The 17,515-nt window shown below is 45.0% G+C and overlaps 1 long non-coding RNA gene across 3 annotated transcripts; it reads right to left on the reverse strand.

Annotated features, from left to right (window-relative positions):
* Nucleotides 1–9,025: 9,025 nt before the first annotated feature.
* LOC142924151 (uncharacterized) lies at nt 9,026–14,635 on the reverse strand. 3 transcript variants are annotated; one of them, XR_012941312.1, is made up of 3 exons: nt 14,482–14,635; nt 13,610–13,700; nt 9,026–11,232 (listed from the first exon to the last, which is right to left on the reverse strand). It is a non-coding gene; the product is annotated as an uncharacterized LOC142924151 (long non-coding RNA). The 3 variants fall into 3 exon arrangements; XR_012941311.1 differs by lacking the exon at nt 14,482–14,635 and adding an exon at nt 14,359–14,470; XR_012941313.1 differs by lacking the exon at nt 14,482–14,635 and adding an exon at nt 14,181–14,342.
* Nucleotides 14,636–17,515: the final 2,880 nt, after the last annotated feature.

A 17,515-nucleotide genomic window follows, 5' to 3' on the forward strand; every position in this document is an offset into this window, starting at 1 on the left:
GGGCGGGGCTACAGATGGGTGTAGCCTAAGGGTAAGTGGGCGGGGCTAGAGATGGAATTTGCATGTCAATGTAAGATCGGAGAGCTGCTGAAGCAGGATGTTATATTGGTTTGAGATGGGTGTAGCCCAAGGGTAAGTGGGCGGGACTAGAGATGTGTGTAGCCCAAGGGTAAGTGGGCGGGGCTACAGATGGGTGTAGCCCAAGGGTAAGTGGGCGGGGCTAGAGATGGAATTTGCATGTCAATGTAAGATCGGAGAGCTGTTGAAGCAGGATGTTATATAGGTTTGAGATGGGTGTAGCCCAAGGGTAAGTGGGCGGGGCTAGAGATGGGTGTAGCCCAAGGGTAAGTGGGTGGGGCTACAGATGGGTGTAGCCCAAGGGTAAGTGGGCGGGACTCGAGATAGAATTTGCGTGTAAATGTAAGATCGGAGAGCTGGTATACCTCCACGACTACGAAGCTGTGGAGGTGGCCATTGTATTGTGAGAGATTAGCATGTCAATCTGTTAATGTAAAATTAGGCAGGACGCTTCGCCGAGAAGGGCTGATGGCCGCCAGTTAAGAATAATGATGGTGGAGGAGGGGCGATTAAATCAACACTGCACAAGTGTCTATTGGATTTTTACAACGCAGACACCTTGAGAGATGGCAACGATTTGGGGAAGGCCTACATCCAGCAGTGGACTAATCATGGCTGATGATGATGTGATGAATCGTACAGTAGTGAATGTTAGAGCTTCCCTCTCCTTTGAAAGGAAAGGTGGGAATTGTCAATGCCTCTAATAATATTTAGTTCAGCTGAGCTCTTGATTATAATCAAGAGGAGTCCATGAGCCCAGACAAGATATTTAACTTGCCTGGTACCAACTGAGGTGGCATAACTTTAGCGGTTCTACTTTTTTACGTGGCCAATAAGAGTTAATTTTGTGATATCCATTTGAAGTTAGTGTGTTGAAAAGAGTAGACTCGTCAAATAATTGACTCTTGTTTGCCATGCAAATAAATGAATCGTAGAGTAGTCAATGTTAGAGCTTCCCTCTCCTTTGAAAGGAAAGGTGGGAATTGTCAATGCCTCTAATAATATTTAGTTCAGCTGAGCTCTTGATTATAATCAAGAGGAGGAAATTGGTACGACTAAAATTTTGCTACCTGAGGTGGTACCAATTCTGCTGTCGCCCATGGACTATTAGTTTGAGGTCAGGTTAACAATGTCCTTTAAACTGTTTAAAAACAAAAAAAAATAAGCGGGCTTGGGCAGGACATGTCACTAAAAGGGTCGAAGGTCAAGAAGCATTGGAATGCTTCGAACAGTATGTCCACCAAGGATATGGACGGACTGAATCAGCTCATGTGCACGTGCTTTGTGGATGATTGCAGATGGCTTCACCGAGCAGTGGATTTACCGTGGCTGATTAGGGTGATGATAACGATGAGCTCTCGAATGTTTAAGCTTGGCCATAGGCATATTAGCCGAATTACAAAAAATATATATTAATTACAGTTCTTTTATACTTTTTAAATCTGTCATTGAATGCAATTTCATATCATGCATTGTTAATTCAAGGAAATACTAATGTGGTGTCCAAAAGCTATTAAATGTTGTTAATGGTATGAGCCCATGTGGTAAATTGACATGACTGTTTATACACAAAACATGACTGTTTATACACGAAACATTACATTGTTGTTTGGTTACACACTGTGTTTGGAGTGAAAATGAATTCATCAAATTTTGGATCAAATTTAGGATTTCGCATTGTCATCACTTTAATAGATAATGTTACGTCCTTTGTGGAATATAAGCATTTTTTAAATTTCAAACTTTTAATATTGAAAAGAGAATTTCCTTTCGGAAAGCTACGTGCACTTTTGCACCACATTTAAATACTGGCATTTTATGTAAAGAGTCTGCTTTTGCAACAAGGGTTATTATTCGTATTTTACCAACACTCCACAGCAAACACTTGGCAAACATGACATGCATTTGATTGTGTAAGATGTTATTGTTGCCAGATGGTTCATTGTCAGATACATGCACGATCTCTTTTGTGTCGTGCACACACTGAACACAAGAGCGTGTTTTTTTCCATTATCTTGTTATTGTTGCAGGAAAGGTTTAGAAAGTGTGTTGCCCATTCTCTTGACAGTGCGATAAACAACATTGATAAAAAATGCACGAGCTCAGTTTGAGTAATGGCTTGTAAGCGTCGATTGTAAAAGTTGCCAGTGGGCGTATTAACTAAGGTTTGTTGTGATCGCAGTGACGCTTCTGCAAAACGTTCTTGATGTCTTTCCAATGAGGGTCATATGAGCTCCATTGTAAAATGTTGAACCTTGTTGCAAAGACAACACAAAGTAAAGCACAATTCTGCAGTGACATCGTTGAAAAACACAACAGGACGTTCCGTCGTTATCATGATCAGCCGTGGTCGATCTACTGCTGGATGAAAAGCTTCCCCCCATACTGCCGCCACTGCTCGTGATCCTGTGACGTGATCATCGACCGAGCGCCTGCACGCGAACTGATTTCATAGCTGCGTCTCCAGATTGGACTTCGTCTCAGACGCTTTCCATTCCTTAGCTGCCACTCCGTTATTATTTTTAACCATCGGCCATCATCCCTGATCACGGCGATATGCCCTGGCAAAGCCCCACGTACTTTTCTTAGCAAAAAATGTTAGTGACCCTGCTGCTACTGCTGCTGCTGAGTTGGCTGTGGCGCACAGTGTGGGAGTTTAGGAATACAAATAGATTGTTCTGTAATGGTTTTTGCTACCCACCATATTTCCCCTTAGCCTATAACCATTGAACAAAGACGGTCACTGTATCGCGCGCTTTCAGATGCACTTCTGTGGCCGTCTGGAACGCTATTTCTTCCGATATTAGGAAGCCACTGGAGCTATGCCCTTTTAAATCTAGATTGAAAACTAATTTATTTAAAACGTGAAAGTGCGCAAAGGAATGTGGAGGAATGCAAACTTCGAAATGCACTGAGAGAGAGAAAGATAAATGCATGTATCAGAGTGCAAACACCAATCACAGATAATAATTTTGGCTGTTAAGAAGAGAGTGTGAGTGAGTGGGCTTTGGCAGGACGTGTCAATCAGCAGGGATGATGGCCGATGGACGAGACTGCTCGTGGAACGGCAGCTCAAGGAGATAATGTGCCTGGCAAATTGCCCCCCGTGGAGATGGGGCATTGAGTTCAACGAATTCGCTGGAGTGAGGTGGCATCATCACAGGGCCGTAATGGATTTGTGATGGCATGGGGAAGAGAGACAATGCGTTTCCACAAAATTTTATTGGATGACTTGGTCAAGTTATGTTTTGGTATAAGTACATGGGTAATCAGGGCTTCCATAAACGCTGAACACTTGAGCTAACGCTATAAATCGAGGAGATGGAGCGATGCAATCAGGTTCATGTGCAGGTGCTAGGTGGATTATTACATCGCAAAATCATGGGAGGTGGTGACTACTTGGCGAGGCCTTCATCTACCTGGAGATCGAACACGGCAGATGATTTGGTACATTGTAGAGTAGAAGACGATGAGGAGGATTATGATTGTTAATCCAATTTAAGTGGCAATTTTGAAGGACAACGTTCATTCTTGTTGGAATGTTTATTATTATAATTATTTCCGCGTGTAAAAAAAACACCTCTTTCGAAAAAATGTTTAAACCATCCCCACAGGAAATCATTCCCGGAGGAGTGGTGCAGGTAAGAGGCTGTGTTTGGTAAGTGTGGTGTTTTGTCTGCTGAGTATTCATTGCACTTATATTATACATAAAAATGATCCTCTTTAGCATTATAATAGCGGACTTCCTCTATGTATCATTTATAGCTTATTTAGCATTTAGATTATGTTCAAAAGTCCAAATGTAATCCATTGATAGTTGAAAATATATGGTAATGTCCGGTACATAACTTTGCATATTCTAGTTATGTTTGATTAAGTTTATGCATGAAATGCATTATGCATTCTGTTTAATAGAGGCCACTTATTGTCAATGTAATTAAAATTATTTTCAATTAACTGACGTTTCAAAATACATCTCGTAAAACACACACACACACGCACGCACGCGCGCGTTGCCATGGTAAGTGTACGTGTCGGGTGTGCACGTGCAAGCGAATGTTTTGAATGTGGTGGACGTTAGTTGCACTTAGAGGCAGGAAGAGGAACACATGGATCAAAGAACGTACGCAAGTTAAAGACACCAGATTGACGTTCAAGGGGAAATGAGTGAGTTGTGGGCAGGGCACATCCCTTGAAGGGATGATGGCTGGTGGCCAAGACTAATGACGGAGTGGCAGCCAAAGGAAGGAACGCGCCTGAGAGGAAGTCGAAAACAAACAAAAAAAACCGAGCAAATTACAAATAAGCAAGAGACAAATTCATTATTTGGATGTAGGCATCCACGCTGTATCACGGGAGGAAGAGTAGGCATGTTAAAAAAAACATTGTTGAGAAGAGACCGGTATGTGAGTCAAGGTACAGCCCTGCAATGTCTCGCTCACGCTCCTGCTAGCGCAAGGATCTCCGCTCGAGGGCGCTCCAGCGAGCCCCTCCAGAGTGTACTTTGATCTATTCTGACACGCCGGCCAGACGTCTTGGAAGAGGGTAAGGAATTGTCCACATTTTACCCCAACGCAAGCGACGACTGGCGCATTCACGAACGATGGTGGAGCCTCTTACACCGCTGGGTGAACAGAGGCGGGGGTGGGGGGCGATTTAATAAACGTGCCCAGGATGACAAACTGGCCCCCCTCCAGATCGCAAGTCTCGTGTAGATATAGTCGCTACGCCAAAGCGGCACCGACCAGCATAGGGCTTACAGAAACTAAAAAAACTCTTTGGTTTTATTCAGTAAAGTCACGTAGGTTAAAAAAAAAAAACAAATTAAAATAAAAGAAACAATTAAAACACGACGTTTCGGCCACAACACAAGTGGCCTTCTTCAGGTGAAGGAACAGAACTGTCGGGACGACAGCGCGACAACACTTGTGTTGTGGCCGAAACGTCGTGTTTTTATTGTTTCTTTGCTTTTAATTTGTTTTTTTTTTACCTACGTGACTTTACCGAATAAAGCCAAAGAGTATGAATTCTTGCAGTCACGAAAGCTTCAAATCTAGAAGAAACTAAATACATAGGACGTTGTTGGACAGAACGTTGGCAACTTATTTAGTCTTTGTTTCTTTCGATTAAAGTCACGTAGAAAGAAAGAATAATAATATAGTACGACGTTTCGATTGCAACATAATCAACCGTCATCAGGTAGAACTAAATTTGAGAGAGAGAGACAAAACACAGACACGGAGACACACAGACAGACACACAAGCAGAGAGGGAGACAACACAGAGACACACATGTTGTGTGTCTCTCACAACGAAACAAAGAGTAATTCCAGCAGTCACGAAAGCTTCAAATCAATTTATTTAGTGGTTCTACAACTCATCAATTAATTAAAACAGTCGAATCTCATTGGAGTAAAACACGAACGGGGCGGAGACGAATGTGAGGTGGTCTCTTGCTGCTATTGGCGTTGATCCCTCTTGATCAACATTATTGTGACATTCGATTCACACGCGTGTTGACTCCGCATCTTGAACATCGCGCTCTTAGTAATTACGAAGTGCCTGCACATACATTTGACGTTTTACAGACTCGCCAGTGTTCATTGAAAAAAAAAATATATTTTTTTTTATTATGAAACCCATGAAGCTCATTTTTCAGTACGGTGAATTAAGAGTCGGGAGCCTGCACCAAAATTAACGAGCCTTTCAAATGTAATTGCTCGTCAACAAGGCTGGCGTGCGCCTGGGGAATCCTCCTGCGCTGCTTACAAGGCCTCAGCTTATTCTAGCCCACACCGTGCGAGTTAGAAACAGGGGAAAAGGTGCAGCACTGCTCGGCTGAGTGTTGCAATCAAAGTAATTCCACAGGGCGAGGGAGGCTTGTAAATGAGCAATAGGATCTTTAAGGGCCACTTTTCATGGCTCACGTTATTTTGTGCAACAGCCGAGTAAAAAAAAAACTACCTGTGGCGGTTTTCGCGGTTGTGCTGTTCCAGAAGACAACACGCTTGTCCAACCCGACAGCACATCACAGCGATCGCAAAATAAATCATAATAAAAATCCAACCCGTGCGCATTCAGGCCAGGTAAAAGCCAGGAAATGTATGTGAATATAAAATAGCGGTTTATGTGGCTTTTACTAATATACATATTTCAGATCAAAGAAAAGGATTCCCCGGACAGCCTTAACGGTCTATTGGGGCAAATGCTGTTAGCGAGCACCTATGAAGGCCGGAATAGAGTGGGTGGCCTGCACCACGCCCGGCTGCCTTTGTCTCCCTCATGCTGATGTTTATACACCACACCAGGTACTCATTCGAGGCGCAGACGACCTAGGGGAGGCCCAGGACCGGCACAGATAATCGTCACTGGTGTTGGCCATGAGCGTGAACGAACTCGGGTCGCCAGGGGTCCCGAGCGCAGCGCGCTAACCGCGTGCTAAAAGCTGCGCGACCGTTTTGACACACACACACACAAATCTACGTTAATATTTACATTAGCCTTTTGTTTGTACGAGTGCTATTATCAACAGGAAATGCATTTGTACATTTTCATCTTCGCCATTTTTGGCACGCTCAACAGAAATCGCTATCGCCGATGCAACTTTACGTAACTGTAGTTGAGAGCGTACTTGGTTATAAACAAGCACTTCACGCAAATTCAAGTAATTGTTGCACAAAATCCCAGTGGGCTGTGCTAACCGACCACCTCGAGGATGGCACAGTTTCCCAATGAGCCTAACATACTCTTGAATGTCACAATTTGCTTTCCATATCCAAGCGTCTTGTGTGCAGCACTAACTGTGTAGCATTTGACCAAGTAATTATCCCATATAAGAAGTAACCTGATCCGGGCAAGATATAACAAGACACATTTACTGTGGGAAGACAACTGTTTTATTTGTGTATCTTTCCCTAGAAGGAGGGAGGATTTGTTGTTCATGGTAGACTTGTATGTCTACAAATCTCTACCACTCTCATAACCCTAGCACAACCAAGTTGGAGTGATGAAATCAGCTCCTATTCAGAAGCCAGATGGAATGTTGCTTTGTGAAACCATGAGAGATGAAAGCATTCATCCAGTCTTAGAATAAGGCGCTATACAAATCGATATAAGATCAACTAGCAACGATTAAACTATAAACTGGTTTTATTTTACCAGGTAAGGCCCATTGAGGTAAATAGCTCTTTTTCAGGACCGACCCGGCCACAAATGATAGCCCATTGAAGTGGCTTCTCGTGTGGAAATTTATAGCAGCCAAATACTCTAAAGGCATGTTTATAAATGTAGAGGGGAAAAACCGGAGGACCCGGAGAAAAAGCCACGTGACCGCAGGGAGAACATGCAAACTCCAAATAAAGAGGTGTCAGGGCCTCTTGTATACCAGGCAAGGTAGTTAGCATTTCGCTCCTGATGATAATGAATATAAATAATTACACCCCTTCATTAATCCAATGCTGGATGCAGGTCTCCCGATGACGCTGGGCGGTGCATGTTAGTGCAGGGGATGGGGGTGTTGGGCAGAACCAGTTGAGAGAGTACTCACATTTCGAGAGAATGAATCTCGGGCCGTCGGGTTCACAGTGCAGCGCACAAACCGCCGAGCAGAAAATGCATTCACAAACAGCAGCTGATGCCAAAGCTGAATACGAACCTCGGAGAATGGCTGCGCCCTACTTGGCAGCAGCAAACGCGCGACCGAGACGGGGCACGCGTTCGGAAGGTGGCCCACGTGATCACTCGGCCGATTGCGAAGTTGAAGTTGAAAGCTGACATCAAACTCGTTTTTGCATACGGTTTGAGTGCACCCGTCGTGTCTCGACAATGGAGATGAGCACTCGTGAGAAGCTTTGCAGGGACAAAAGAAAGAAGCTCGTTGTCCACTGAAACGCCTTCATTGGGTTTTCAGGAGGCACACGGTGGCTGATGCTGTCAAAAAATATATTTCTAAAGTAGAGGCTCTACGATTCAAAGCAGTGTTATGCCTTTGTTTACATTCGTATGCGGCTTTTTAATGTGAACATACCATCGTTTTCTAGAACATTCCCAAGCTCAGTTTCTCTGAGTCACTCCTAAATAAAGTCGTCCAAACAGTGTAGCAGATAAATCACTTTTTTTAAAGTACACCCTATCGGTTGGGTCTCCTGCACAGCAAACAAGTTTCCAAATGAAGCTAAAAAAACTACTGATTTCTCTAAAGGGACACATTTCCACATTTGTAGGATCCCAGAATACGCATAATAAAGTTTAATGAGATTTCTTGACATAATGCAAATTATTGCCTGTACTTTGTTCGTCCACAGCGAATGTAATGCAATGTCATTCATTGGAGTAGAGTTTGGTGAAGTTGGAGGAGAGGCCAGGACGAGTTCAGATTTATGCTTACCACTGTTGTTATCCATGGCTGGGAAACCCAGGTCACAGGTTCCAAGTTGAGTGAGCCAACCACTCCACCACTTCTCGAATCAACAAATATATGGCATAAACTACAGAAGTTTAAGGGAGTATTTTGCACGGTTTACAGTCACGCAATTGAATAGTGGTCAACTCCCTTAAAAACAAGGAATTCTGTTGACAAGTGTTGTACTTGATCTGGAATTGAATCCCAGGCAAATTTCTTCCAGCCCTTTGGTCCCTCTGCCCCCATCATCACCATCAGCCAGGATCTATCATCTCCAAGCTGTTGGCATCTCTCAGAATTTCACAATTAGACATCCATCCAGCTCCTACACACGAGTGGATCTCATCGCTCCATCTCCGCGGTGGAACCGTGGACCATGAAGTACATTGAAGCCACCATTCTCCATCGTCGGGTCAACGAAGGAGGCCAAGTCCGAGGGCAACAGCGGTATTTCCCCATCTGTGGCAGCCCTGGTGGAAAGTGCATTGCGCCATCATTCACACTGGCGCTCTTTGACCTCACCTTGTGCGGGGAATTTACAAAATCTACTGCTGGCGCTGTGGCTCGCGTTGGCGCTGCATGCGCGCGCACGTGTTTTCCTTACTTCATTGTCGATCAAGGTTACGAAAGGCGTTTGATGTCTGCGCTCGTGGCTGAGAAGCAACCTCTGCATTCCTTCCCAGGGCCACTGCCAGATTGCTCCCCTCATGCCCAAAACGCCAGCTGGATTCTGTAAGTTGTCGCCGCGCCAGAAACGATGATGAATTGTCCCAATGGGTCACGTGGCAAGCAAAAAAGAAACGTCGCATCACAATGTTTATTCCAAAGAACGGCTGAGGAAAGACCACTGCAGAAGCCTGATTACTGGCTTGGGGTCTCTCTTGAGCATTGAAAGGGCTTTTGGTCACAGCTCTTTACAGATGCGATGTCACAGCCAATAAGGGTGATTTCATGCTCGCATTGCCACTTGAAAAAACATGGGCTTTTAACGTTTTATTTGAGTTCTCTTTTAATTATTATCATTATATAAGGAGGCCTTTTGGCCAATGCATATAAATCAAGTGCTATGTTTTTTAGTGGTGACCTTTTATATTTGGGAGAAAAGTGTTTACAGTGACTACTGCACTGCGCATATGAACCATGCAACCAGAGTTTGATTCCCAGCCACGGCTAATATTCCATGGCGATTGATTTCTAAACCGGTACTTGCCATCCACCCTCCCCGCCCCAACTCCCTCCACATATTTGCCAAGAGTGCAGTGTATGTCCCCAGAGTGGGATGAAGAATTCACGTGCCACATAAACGAGGAGGCGTGGGTCATGAGCACCGCTGCTCTGCACAGGCTACTGGCACGATGGACGTGGCACGTCAGGGGTGGCGTGAGTACGCGCAGCTAAACATAGCGACGTTCAAGTGCGGTGCGCAAGCCCAACTGTTGCTCGATCCCCGCGCTTTCGACATGAGAGAGTTTTTAACACGAACTTTAATGCAGCTTCTGAGAATGTGATATGAAATATGGGAGTGGGTTACACTACCACAATGCATAGGTATGGGGGGGGGGGGGTTATGGGTTTATAATGCTTATCAATTGTAAACTTAAATGATGAATGGTATATAAACTGGCCCTGAACCTCCCCATCCCTCCCATCCTCCCCCTACACAGTCCCTTCGCTAAACTGCACTGACCAGCATGGTGAGCTGTGACATTGGGTGATGAGTGGAACCATCCATTGGTGGATTGAGAATGGATGGAATGGTTTAATTAGCATTGTAATTATAAAACTTAATAAACACTAAACAGTAACGGAATCGTCATTATGAGGGGTGGTTGATCGATGGCTGCCAGAATTTGACTGCTGGAATTCTGACGATGCTCATTGCAACCGCCAGAGAAATGTCGTGCCTCCATGTCACAAGTGTGTGGCTGACTCTCCAACGTCGCAGTGTGCTAAAGCAATTGCACAACCACAAATAACGGCACGTTTGTTCATCACGTGACAACGTCGTTTACTTGGCTCCGTCGGGTGGAGGAGGGTGGACAACACACACCATGGGCATTTTACTCACGTGACGATCCGAGCACCAAACACCCATTGGTCACTCATGCTAAGTATTCGCCGTACACACGCAGACATCCCTACAGTGCATTGCCGGCGGCGCTGTGATTGCTTTGTATGCTCGTGCCAAAAGTTCGCCTTGTCATAGAGGCTCTTTCCTTCTTCCTGCTTTTGCCCATCCGCCAACGCCAGTAAGTAGTGTTCCCGCTTTATTTATTTTTTGTTTCCCACTCAGTCCCGACGGGCCACTTCATAAAACCCAGCGCTATTCCCGGGCCAATGTGGGTCACGTCATTGTTACCCAACCATTTCCCCAGTACGTCTTTCCCTGCGCATTGTCTCCTGGTGGAACATATAATGGAGGTTTTGGGCATAGGGTAAGGGACGGGGGGGGGGTCTGTGGAGGCAATTTGCCTGGGGAGGCCCTGAGGGTTTTGAGACACTGAGCTGACTTCTCCAGCAACTGCTTTTGTTACAACACAGAGAGACATTGGCAAACATTTGAAACAGCGAGTTACTGCAATGTCGTGTATTTTCGTGGGTCTATGCCCTTTGAATGTGAGTCGCTACTAGGAACGACAAATGCGTGGTGGTGGTGGTTGTTATTGTTGTTGTCAGCGTTGTTTCTGTCTTTTCAGCAACGTTTGTGATGCTTTCCAGCATTGTCTCGGTCTGGCAATCCGTCCATACCTTGCCTGTAATGGGGGGAGGGGGGGCACACGACAACTTCTGTAAAGATGTCCCAATGCGATCGTACCTGTAGTATTAGCGACTTATCAGAGGGAAAATTGAAGAATTTGATCAAAGGACAAGCGCGAAAATGAGTTTGTAATTATGCCCTGACAGCTGTCCATTGACTTCCATAACCGCTAATTAAATTCGACTGAAGACAAACGCATGTTGGAGAGCAGTAGTGGTTAACCTTTACTTCAGCCCTGTACCCCTTCGGTTCTCAATAGTAAAACATGTACAATGCTAATAAATACATCGGTTTGATGAAACAAAGTACAGTTGTACTTGCATGCCCATGCTTAGTTTGTGTTTCGATTATTTACCGTCTAAAAAAATCTAGCCATTTCTCGTCACGCACCGAGGGGGGGGGGGGGGGGGGTGAGATCAGACATTTGTGACGATTTGTGACGAGAGGAGGGGAGTTTGAGAAATGTGACGTCACATCAAAATGCGCAACTTTAAATAAATATAGAATTGTTATAACAACACTAATTGTTATAACAACACTCCTACAACATCAGAGTGCAGCGCCACATTAAATACGCACTGCAATGACAATAGTTTAAAGCGATTTCAAGCATGTTTTATTTTCAAAATGGAAATATGTTTTTTTGGGGGGGGCAGAGCTTTATGACGTCATATTTGAGGGGGGAGGGTCTGACTTTTTGTGACGCCGTGTGACGAGGAAGGGGATAAAAATCGTCCAAAATCGCGTGACGTCATTTATGGACGGCCCCTAAAGGACATCTCGCATCTCCAGGGGGTGCGTGCACCCCAGGTTAACAACCACTGTTGTGGAGCGTTACCTCATCGCACGTGTACTTCTTTCGCACTGTACGTAGCCAACCGTACTAATCAGTGGTGCGTAAGCATTAATTGTTTCCCAACTTGTTTACTTTTAAATAATGCTCTTTGCAACTATTCTCTGCTTCATTTGCTACCGGGTCTCAGCAGCCATTGGCGGAGCCAGTGGGGGGGGGGGGGGGTGGCACGTGCCCCCCCAATGATCCGCTCGAAATCCATAATTTCGATTGCATCATTGGGGTTTATTAGTAATAAATCGGCATTTTGCGACCCCCACTGCCACTGTGTAACATATTATTATTACGTGCCAGGGACTCTATGAGATGATGGGGCAATAGTCTGAGTCCATAATTGGCAATAAGTAACGGCAAAGCATTTATAAGTGACTCAGAATTGTGCACAGTTGCGTATACAGTAGACGACGTCCCTGAAGGCATTCACCTTCAGCGAGCGCGATGCAGCTCACACAACGCGGTTCGAATTCGACACCTCGATCGATGGCTGCGTCATCGCCGCACACGCGTCAAATAAGAAGCAAGGGACAAGTCCTTACTAACAACTCCTATAATTTTTCATTGCTGGAGGGGTTGCCCCCCTCCTACCTGAAAATCCTGGCTCCGCCATTGTCAGCAGCGAAATGCAGAAGACACACCAGCGGCTGGAATTACTTCTCGTGCATGATGGTTCATGTTCCAATGCGTTATTTACTTTGATAAATATTCTGATGTTAACGAATGGCACCTTCGCTGTCACGCTACTTTTGCAAAAGCGCGCACCTGTTATTTTCAACAGACGTGTGGTGTTCGCATCAGTTAGAGATCAATGCCAGGCTTGAGCTGCATTCCATTATGGCCAATAGCAAGGCTCTAATTCAGCTTTCGCACACTTGTTTGAAATATTCAAGACAGGTGTCACATGTGTTACACTCACAGTCTCACGCAATGGCCATAAAACCCCACTTACTACACTATAGATCGGTTTTAAGGGGTAAAATATGTGTGCATCTATGAGTGCGTATGTGTATGTGAATACATACTCATGGATGTGAATAAACACTCAACGCAGTTAGCGCTCCAAACCCAGCGACTCGAGTTCGAATCCCACGCACGGCCAACACCCGTGATGATTATCTGAAATGGTCCTGGGCCTCCCCTAGCATAACTCATCCTCAATCTGGTGCGGTGTGTAAACATCAGTACAAGGGAGACAAAGGAAGTTGGGCGTGGTGCTGGGCACCCATCCACTCGTATACCGTGCCAGCCTTCACAGGTGCTTGCTAACAACATTTCCATAACAGTCTATTAAAGCTATCGGTGAAATCGTTGCGTTTATGGAGAGCGGTAGTGTAGTGGTTAGCACAGTACGCTCCAAGCCTGAAATCCCCGCTCACGGCCAATGATGTTGGCGAATTACTCTCTGCGAGTCTATGGCTGTATGTGTGGCTATGGGTCTATATGTGCGTTTATGGGTTTTCAGCGCGAGTGATGAATGCGTGTTCCAGTGCATTCCAGTTTGTCAGCGAATCCACCTGCTCACCTTGTCGCCTGAGGCTGTGAAAACCCGAGGCGGACTTTTGTTGCCTCTTCAAACGCGGAGGCATCAGCGGCCGCGGCTCCCATGTCAACGGCTGGAATAAACAACACACGTAAGTAGGTAGCGTGCGCATATAGAGCTAAGCTCCACGACTACGTGCATTGTAAAACCATATTAAAATAATAACCTCTATTCTATAACGCGCCTTTCATATCGAAGTATCTCAAAGCGCTGTGCGTAAAAATGAAAATGCATTCACAAGTGAAGATACAATCTTCGCGAAATTAAAAGGTGATAATAAGAATACCAACGACTGTTTTAAAATCCCAATAAAATTAAGAAATATGATAAAAGCGAACAATAAAAAAATTACAGAGTAATCCAATCAGACAACAACATTGTTTTTAACTCTTAAGTTGCGGGGGGGGGAGCCTGTAGAATTAGCCAAGTTTTTTTTTGAAGACTTGATTAAAAAAGTGAAATCATCGTTTGGTGCCGAGCGACTCGCTGGGCCCTCTCTGTCTCTCTCTCGTGCGTCGAGATTCAGATTGCCCGGGACGCTTTCACCGCGCACCGATGTCCGCGTGTGCGGCTCGAGTGGGTACGTGCACGGGGGTGGCCGCTTCGCAATACACCGCAAACAACCCCCCCCCCAATTACGTAAGCGGCACACTTTGAGAAAAACATTTTTTTTTGTGAAGAACGGCTAAAGGAAATTAACATTTTTAATGCGTCCGCAAAACAAAAAAAACCTTAAATGCGTTGATTGCAAGCGCACGTATCGCCTTTGACTTTAGTCCCGTCTAACGTCATGCAGGGGTGTGGGTGGAACAGATGGCCCTGCGATGTGCCACAGCGCGACGTTCGTTTTTTACCGTGGTTACGTAATGCTCGTGATCTGTGTGCGGCCACGCGCCGCGCGATCCCTTTCCAGACGACGTCTTCTAAGTGGGCTGATCAGTGTCTCACCACTGCTGGCTTGATTCGCCGTGAGTGGGATTAATTGCCTTCGCCGGCACCCGTGAATACCAATTAAGGTTACCTACACAGCCTGTCAATCCTCTGTTGGCACACGGTGGGGGGGAGGTGGAAAGAAAACTAATGTTGCATTCCCACAGAATTCACCGATTCGGCGGATGACAGGATCCACCTCGATAGGTAGTTTTGTCAATCCACTGCTGGGTGAAGGCGTCCCGACGCGTTGCTGATTGTGTCGGTTATTTGACCGTACTCCATGACGCGTTGGTGAGTGTGGGTTCGTGAGGCGGGGAGCATCGACGTTGGGGCTTAGGATAATAGCGTGTGGAAGTTGTTTCTTTCTTGTTCTCTGAAATAAGAACTACGTTGAGTTCATAAACCTTAGCATACATCGACAACAACAAAACTTCTTGCAACATTCTAATGCAATTAATCTTAAAACATCATTGTTCCATTTGTTTTTCATCAGGAGAAACATTGCATGAAAAAAAAAACTTCCTGCACGCTTTACCAAATGTCAAGCGCCGTATTGTAATAGGGCGATGGGTACATATTCTTTCAAATGAAATTTTTACTTTTTACTTTGAAAAACGTAGCAGCGCAGGGGGGTATGGTCCGACTCACACCCCCCGCCTGCTCTCTCAAGTCAACACAGGCCCCCATAGCCAAGAGCTCATTCTAGATGCCGGATTAATAAAACCCTGATGCTGCTCTGCCACGTGACATTGTTTAAAAAGGGGGCGTCGGTATGAAAATAAATCAGGTGAATGGTGTTGGTTGGTGAGGCATGTTAGGCAAAATGTTAATTTGAACGACCTGCTTTCTGTCTCTTGCGCGTTCTGCTTTAACTCTCACTCCGTATTCTCCACCAGAGCGTCTGTCTGGCCCTGGGTTCATCGTGGTCACGGCGAGCAGTGGGAAAGTATTGAAGCTCTTCTGCTGTTAGCCCCAGAGAGATGAGCTCCGTGTCAAAACATACCCACTGCAGTGGATAATTTAGCGTTGAGCACGTATAAAAGTTTGGAATCCCAGCTTTTATTCTGTGTTTGTCTGCAGGCCGTTGTTGGCCATCCATAAAATAAGGCCTTGCTTTTTTTTATGAATGCCTGAAATGTGCCGCAGTCACGGGAAAAGGAAGAGTCAGGCAATGTTGTTATTACGTCCCTCCGGAAAGAATAAACTTCTGCCAGTAATCAAATCCAGCTAATTACGTATAATTAAATATTAATATATTCCAATTCTGCATGCATTTTAGAGCCATTAAGATCAATTCCCAGTAGGGATTTTAATAGAAAGATTAATTGTCTGATGTAATTTATTACAGCATAAACATTCCCATTTTGATGCAATCGGCCTAAGTCACATATAATTTGTTTATACACTTTTGCAGAATTCCAACATCCAAAATATCCGTAAAAAAACTAATCCATCAAATTCCATGAGGCTGTTTTTAGCCTGATTTGTGACTCAGAATGGGTGGAGCCCCATTGTGTAAATAGATATCACAGCCAATCAGGGCCGTGTGAAACTCTAAAACAATGTTGATGGCAATTAATTAGATCATTAACCGACTGCAGCAATTTGGGGAGGCCTTCATCTAGAAATGGGATTGACCGTGGCTGATGATGAATAATAAACTTGAAGATAACTAAGATGATAGTGATGATGAAAATGGTGGTGGTGGATGTTGTCCCTTATTTGACCACGCTGGTAAGTGCCAGTTCGAGGAGAGGTGACCCAGGACTGGTTTTAGATATCACCACTAATGTTGGCCGTGGCCAGGAATTGAACTCTATTAGCCAGGTTCATAGCACGTGGTTTTTACCCATCCCAACGTTAATCAGACTGACCCCTGCTGAACTTATGAGATCTGACATGGTCAGGCACCATCAATGTGATTTTTGTAAATTACGATATAACATGAATATTGATGTTTAAATTATGTAGCATGAATTACGATGTGATCAACCCCTTGACTGTATGTTTTTCAGTTGCAGAGGGTATCAGAACATAGCGGTTGGAATTTTCAGTGTGAATTCCCATCACTATTTTTAAAATTTATGAATGCCTTACATTTGTTATGAGGGTTTAAAACACCCAAATATGCATGCATCTGGTTCCAATGTGGCCCCCAAAGAATTTAACTTAATTTTAAACATGTCCAGGTAGGTGGAGATTGTCCACGTCACGTATTATAGACGGCGAATTGATTGTTGAGAAAGATAAGGAGACTTGGGCAGAACCTGTGTGGATGTATTGTAGTGTCAATGATTCAGAGACGGAGTTGCTAGGAGGCACTTTCTTTATTAACGGTCTCGTCCGCACACTCTCTACAGTAGCTTAGCCTAGCCTGTACACAGCACTAGCCGTCTAACACTCACGGCGCTGACTGAGATAGCCAACGGCTCTCCTTCATAGCGCGATGTCTAGCGGAGACGTTAGCGACAGCGGCGACGAGACGACAGCGACGACGACTCGAGTCCATTCCCAGAACCGGCAGCCTCGAGCCCCCCGCTCTCGGCTCCTTTTATGCTCCCAGCGTCGCCTGGCTCCGCCCTGACCGCGCCTCCCTTCTCGAACCCGCCAGCAGGTTCCAGGGGCCTCCAGACGGGGTCCTCCGTGACCCTTGCCCCAGTTCCTCCCTCTGCCCACACACCGTGCACGCCCTCACCGGCATGTGCATACTGTCTGTCCACCACAGTTGCAACTGCCGTCCGCCAGCCGGCGCTATCACACTACATATGTATGTAGAACTTATTTCACAACGTACGTGGCCAACCGGGATAATCAGAAATGTTATTCTTGGTTTTTTTGGTAAAGTCACGTAGATAGAAAATACGATTTAATACAATTTTAAAAATACATTTAAATAAAGTCACGTAGATAGAAGATAGATAGAAAATACGATTTAATACAATTTTAAAAATACAT

This window comes from Petromyzon marinus, chromosome 9 (assembly GCF_048934315.1).
Source record: "Petromyzon marinus isolate PM22_M1 ecotype Great Lakes invasive population chromosome 9, UKy_Petmar_22M1.pri1.0, whole genome shotgun sequence".
In the NCBI taxonomy this organism is placed as follows: Eukaryota; Metazoa; Chordata; class Hyperoartia; order Petromyzontiformes; family Petromyzontidae; genus Petromyzon; species Petromyzon marinus.